Raw genomic sequence first — 6,670 nt, 5'->3', positions numbered from 1 at the left:
ACAAAGTCAGTTAGTGAAGAGGTTGAGAGACAGGCACGCCTAGGTCAGACACACAAAACCAAAACAGTCACAGTCAATGCCACACAACAACGGAGAGACAACACGCAGTCCAGCCTCCAGCTGAAGTTCAAGCCAGCGTTCTTCAAACGCAAGCCGAAGTCCAGGCTAACCGCACAGCTATACACGAACTGACAGCACATGTTCTGCCTTAGCAAAAACTATAGAGAAGGCTCTCACCCCTACAGCCAGTACTCCAGTGCCGTCACAGGCCCATCCGTTAAGTACCGTGCAACCACCCAAGTCTGTCACAAGGGGAATATGCAAGTCATGTTTAGCTCAAGGGACTGCAAACTGCAACCACTGTTTCAGGTGTGGCCAGGAAAGGCACAGAGCTGTGGGCTGCCTGTCAAAACATAAGCCAGCGGGGAAATGTGATGGGGTCACTGGGGAGGACCACCAGTGACCAAACAAGAGCCAGAGTCCCCTGCTTCCGTAACCAGCCATGACTTCATAAACTCCCACTCATTGTCCATCACTATCGAAGCACAGAGTAAGAAAAGGAAACCATTTAGCAAAACTGATAGGCAGAAAGTGCTTGCTAAACTGTACTCTCAACGGTGTGCAGATTGATGCACTACTAGATAGTGGAGCTCAGGTTACGATACTGGAAAAGTCTTGGCTAAGGAACATTTACCTGACATTAAAATCCAGCCACTCACAGACCTACTACCAGATAATACACTCAGAATCACAGCTGCTAATGGAAACAGATGTACCTTTGAAGGGTGGGCTGAAATATTGGTGGAAATCAAAAAGTGTAAAACATGGTCAGGTAGCCATTAATGTACCCATGCTAGTGAGTCAGAGCTGTGTTAGTGGCCTGTTGCTAGGGTTCAATGTGATAGAGGAAATTATTTTAGAGAGTCGGGAAGGAGCCAGAAAGTGTCAGTCTTAGTGATTTGGCTAGCAGAGGCATTAAAGCTCCATCGAGATACAGCTGAAACTATTGTGTCCGTAATTAGTGATACTCCAGCCAAAACAAAGCCGGCAAATGACACCATCAGAGTGGGGAAGAAAGGTCTTACAGTTCCAAGTAGCCAAATATGTGAACTGAAGTGTCGTGTCAGATCAATGGCCACAGGGAGGAACAATGCTTTTTGAACCCAACTTAGAAAGTGTCTTACCGGAGGGATTACAACTATTTCCTGCATTAGTTGATGTGCCCGGTGGTGCCTCCAAAGCGGTGAAAATCTCCATCTGCAACTCCACCAAGCATGACATTTTTCTGCCACCAAGGACAGTCTTAGGCTGTATAGAAGAAATGGTTGACAGCAAACCAGTCAATCTTTGTTCCCCGGCTAAGCAACCAGCAAAGTCGAAAAGTGATACTTACACATGTGTCGCACAGGTTAGCCCAAGCAGCGGTGCCAGCAGCAGAAAGAACAGCTCAGTAGAGTCTCACACACAAGAAAAGTGGCACCCCCCGGTCAAATTACAACATCTTGATCAGCAGCAGCAGGAGATGGTGCGCCAGATGCTTTTCGAGGAGTCTGATGTGTTTGTAAAAGAAGAAGGAGGCATCGGTTGTATACCTGACTTACAGCTGAAAATTAATGTGGTAGACAACAACCCAGTTCAAAGATGCTATAACTCCATACCTAAACCCCTATATAAGGAGGTGAAAGAGTATGTGCAGAATCTCCTAGACAGAAGTTGGATCCGCAAATCTGTTTCTTCATATTCGTCTCCGGTTGTTTGTGTGCGGAAAAAGGACCAGAGTCTGCGGCTGTGTGTAGACTTCAGAGGCCTGAACCAGAAGACCATTCCAGAATCGTCATCCGTTGCCCCGAATCCAAGACCTTCTTGACAGTTTGGGGGGCAACACATGGTTCTCCATCCTGGATCAAGGCAGAGCGTACCACCAAGGATTTGTGAGCGAGGAATCCAGACACCTTACAGCCTTCAGTACACCCTGGGGGTTGTATGAATGGATACGGATACCATTTGGCTTGACGAACGCACCTGCAGCTTTCCAGAGATGTATTGAGGGTGTGTTGGAAGGTATTCGAGATGAATGCTGTGCTCCATACCTAGACGATGTGCTGTGTTACTCAACGTCTTTTGAGGATCACATACATCACCTCAGACAAGTTCTCAGTCGCATGAGAGAACACGGCATCAAACTTAGATCAACCAAGTGTGAGTTGTTTAAAAGAGAGGTTCGTTACCTCGGCCGACTGGTGTCTGGGGAAGGAGTCAAGATTGATCCACAGAATTTGGCAGCAGTGATGGCACTCAAAGAAAAAGAGCCTCGCACAGTTGGAGATGTCAAGTCCCTGCTGGGGTTTCTGGGGTACTACCGCTCCTTTATCCAAGACTTCTCTCGACTTGCTAAGCCACTCTTTGAACTATTACAGAAACCCACGGAAACAAACGGAAGTCACTCCAAAAATCAGATAAACAAAAGTAAAGTTGGAGCTCAGAAAGTAGATAAAGGACAACTCCCATCCAGAACCCCGATCACATGGAGAGCACAGCACAGGGATGTAGTAGCCAAGCTAGTTGACATGTTGACGAATCCACCCATCTTAGCTTATCCAAACTTTAACCTTCCATTCATACTGCACACCGATGCGTCCAACGAAGGATTAGGAGCAGTGCTATATCAGCGGCAGGACAACAAGTTGCGGGTCATTGGGTATGGTTCCAGAACTCTTACACCTGCCGAGAGAAATTACCACCTCCACTCCGGAAAACTTGAGTTCTTGGCTCTCAAGTGGGCCATTTGTGACAAGTTTCGTGATTACTTGTATTATGCTCCAACATTCACAGTTTTCACGGATAATAACCCTTTGACATATGTCCTTAGCACTGCCAGACTAAATGCCGTTGGACACCGATGGGTTGGTGAACTGGCCGACTTTCACTTCGATATTAAGTACAGGCCAGGGAAGATCAACACTGACGCAGATACACTGTCAAGGTATCCTGTGAAACTTCAGGATTGCATGAAAGACCACACGGAGACCATGTCACCTGAGATTGTGTCTGCGGTATGGCAAGGCAGCAAAGCCCTTCAAGAAGGTGACGTACCTTGGGTTGCAGCTTTGCAGCTGGAAGGTGGAAGTGCAGAGGTTGTGCCATCTGCGAGTATTTCCAGTGTTCCATCAGAAGACATCCAGGCAGCACAGCAAGAGGAATCTGCTATCTCAGAAGTTATTTCCCTAAAACTTCAAAACTGGATTCCCAACAAAAGGGACAAAAGAAACATGAGGAAAGAGACAAGGAGACTGCTGTATGAATGGAATAAGTTAGAAGTGGATGACGGGATTCTCTATAGGCGGACTGAACAACACAGGCAGCTTGTCCTCCCTGAGAAGTGGAAACCTCTGGTGCTTAAGACCCTCCACAATGACATGGGCCATGTTGGTGCAGAGAAAGTATCTCATCTCGCCCGCGAGAGGTTTAATTGGCCAAATATGCAGCAGGAAATAGAGGACTATGTAAACAAAAGATGCAGCTGCATTAAACAGAAACGCCCAAATCTTCCAAAGAGAGCGCCAATGGAACACATATCCACAAGCAGTCCATTTGAGTTAGTGTGCATTGACTATCTCCACCTGGAGCAAAGCCAAGGCTATGAATACATCCTGGTCCTCGTTGACCACTTCACGCGCTTTGCTCAAGCATACCCATCAAGGAACAAATCGGGAAAAACAGCAGCCGATAAGATATTTCAAGACTTCATCCCTCGCTATGGTTATCCGGAGAAGCTCCACCACGATCAGGGCAAGGAGTTTGAGAACAGTTTGTTCAACAGGTTACAGCAGCTGGCTGGTATTGGTCATTCAAGAACCACACCGTACCACCCACAAGGTAATCCTGTGGAGAGACTGAACCGCACACTTCTGCAGATGATGCGTACCCTGGAAGAGGAAAAAAAGAGTCAGTGGAAAGATCACCTGCCCCATGTCGTGCACGCCTACAACTGCACAAGGCATGAGGCCACCGGCTTTTCCCCATTCTTCCTCTTATTTGGTCGACCTCCACGCTTACCTGTTGACTTACTGTTCCCACCAAAGACAGAGTCTGAGTCATCTAATCGACAGACATATGCACAGAAGTGGGCAAAGAGGATGCGTTCCGCATATGAAATTGCTGCAAACAACAGTGAAAAATCGTCAGCCAAAGAAAGAGTCAGTATGACAGAGCAGTCAGGGGTGTTGTTCTTCAGCCAGGCGACCGAGTGCTGGTAAAAAACCTGTCAGAGAGAGGGGGGCCTGGGAAGTTGCGCGCTTACTGGGAGCAGACAGTACACCGTGTTGTGGAGAGAGTTGATAATGGACCAGTTTATAAGGTGCAACCTGAGAAGGGACCCAAAACCCTCCGTGTGTTACACAGGAACTTACTTTTGCCAGTGAACGAACTGCCACTAGAGGAAACACTTCCTGCACCATGTTCAAAAGGAAAAACAAAGTAAAAAAAACAGAAACAAACCATTGCAGATACTCATGAAGAAAACACAGACAGCTCTGATGAGGAATACACTTACCAGCAGATTCCATGCTACAGGTTGGTGAGATCCCAACAGGCAGAGCATTATCAAGCAGTGCATCACCCTCAGACTGATCAGAGGCTAAGGACTGAAGCTCCTGAGTTTCACTCTTCTGTCAGAGAAGGCATAGACACCCAGGAGCATGTTCAGAACACATCACACACACAGGACAGAGGTCTTGAGGACTTCAGAGTGGAGGATGAACATCAAGTGGAGGAAGAGCAACATGACAGGATGCAAGTGGGGGAGGATGAACACCAATTGGAGGTGGAGGTAGTCAGAAGATCCCAAAGGACAGCCAAGCCAAAGAAACTGTTCACCTATGGTACACTGGGACAGCCATCTTATCAGCAGCAGAATGCAGGGATAAACTCATTACTGCCAAACTACCCTCCCCAAAGTAATCTCAATACTGTCCCTCTTCCGTACTTCACATATCTACACCCTTACTATTACAACTGCTTCACCCATGCATACTGACATATCACAGACTCACGTACATCTTAAGACATACAGTCAAATGTCAGGAGACATTAAAAAACAGGGGAGAGTGTAAAGGGTTAAAAGGGGTGTTCAAAGTTAGGCATAAGAGATAAAAAAATAAAAAAAATAAAGGTAATTGAGTTAGTACATTTTGTTGTACAGCTATTTGTCGAAGAGGTGAACAATCTGGGAAAAGTAGACACCCATATATATACATTTTTTTTTTTTGTGATAATGTTTACTAAATAGGTATGAAGAGGCCAATTTCATTGTATTGTACTTGTAACTATGGTGGGTTGATACTTATAGAGGTCACTAGATGGCGCTGAGCACCGGGAGGAACTTAAAACCATTATGAGACAAATGCTGCAGAATAAATACTGCAGTTGAGCTGAACAGAAGCTAACGTTTTCGTCTCATTGTTTCTATATACAGGTGGGTTAATGTTCCTCAAAATGGTATGCATGTATCTCAGTATCATCCCCCCTGACACTCACCAGGCCAGGGGGGCAACACATATGATCATGTGAACTTTATTCTTGAAATATATGGCACCGTATTAAGCAGTGTAGAGTATCTGTGCTCACAAAATCTTCTGAAACGCCTGCATATTTGTCAAATCTGCATTTTTTCTACTTTACTTCATAGTGATAAGTATGCGAGCACCGCGCAAGTGCCATTAACAGGAGCAGAGTGTCCGGCTGACATGTCTGTTTCTCCTCATGAGGAAGAGGCTGAGAAGGATATGGAGAAGGAGATGGAGAATGAGGAGGAGGATAAGAAGGATGAGAAGGATGAGAAGAGGAGATGGAGGATGAGGAGAAGAATGAGGAGGAGGATGAGAAGAATGAGGAGGAGAATGAGAAGAATGAGGAGGTTTGTGTGTGTTTTTAGAGAAGGCTAATCGGATTGATTTATGGCACTTGTCATCTCTGTAAGTTCTCACATGTAAACGCCCCTGTGTGCTCCGTATGTGTGTTGGCTTTGAAAACTCCCAGTTTCATGGTTTTATTGTTCTCACGAAACGAGTCTTTCACACCTCCGCCAGGTATGACACATCCGCATTATTCTTTTATCATTATTCTTTTGTTTTTATTCCACCTTTATCAGCCTTTTTTGTGGAATTGCAATGTTTACAAAGCATCAAAGCAGCGATCTCACTTCAGTCTCTGTATGCATTTAGCCCTTATTTATCAAACGTCTTACTATAAAAATACACCTTACGTGAATTATTGTGACATACATGCATTATGAAGAAGAAATGAACCTACTATTAGTAGCATTAGAGCTAACTTTAGCATCAAGCTACATCAGAAAATTTATTAAATTATTAGTACACTTTTACTCAAAACTCACCTTGAACCCCGATCAAGTGTTTGTAATAACTTCCTTTTGCGATCATGTGTGGAATTTGGTCATGTATTATTGTAAACATATGCTATTTGTAGCCTTTTTCAGCGCTGCACAAGTTAGCATTTCCGATGTACATTTTTTATATTTTTTTATAAAATGACCCAGATCTCAAGAAAATCTCATACCAAGCTTTTCTATCGTAATCGCGGGTTTATTTTATGGGTATTTAGTGTGTAAATCTGTGTTTCAATGTTATTTTGGCCAGATAACTACCAGGAA

The sequence above is a fragment of the Carassius auratus genome, unplaced genomic scaffold (assembly GCF_003368295.1).
Source record: "Carassius auratus strain Wakin unplaced genomic scaffold, ASM336829v1 scaf_tig00215401, whole genome shotgun sequence".
Taxonomy (NCBI): Eukaryota; Metazoa; Chordata; class Actinopteri; order Cypriniformes; family Cyprinidae; genus Carassius; species Carassius auratus.
The sequence above is the reverse complement of the archived record's forward strand: the minus strand, read 5'-3'. Positions refer to the sequence as shown.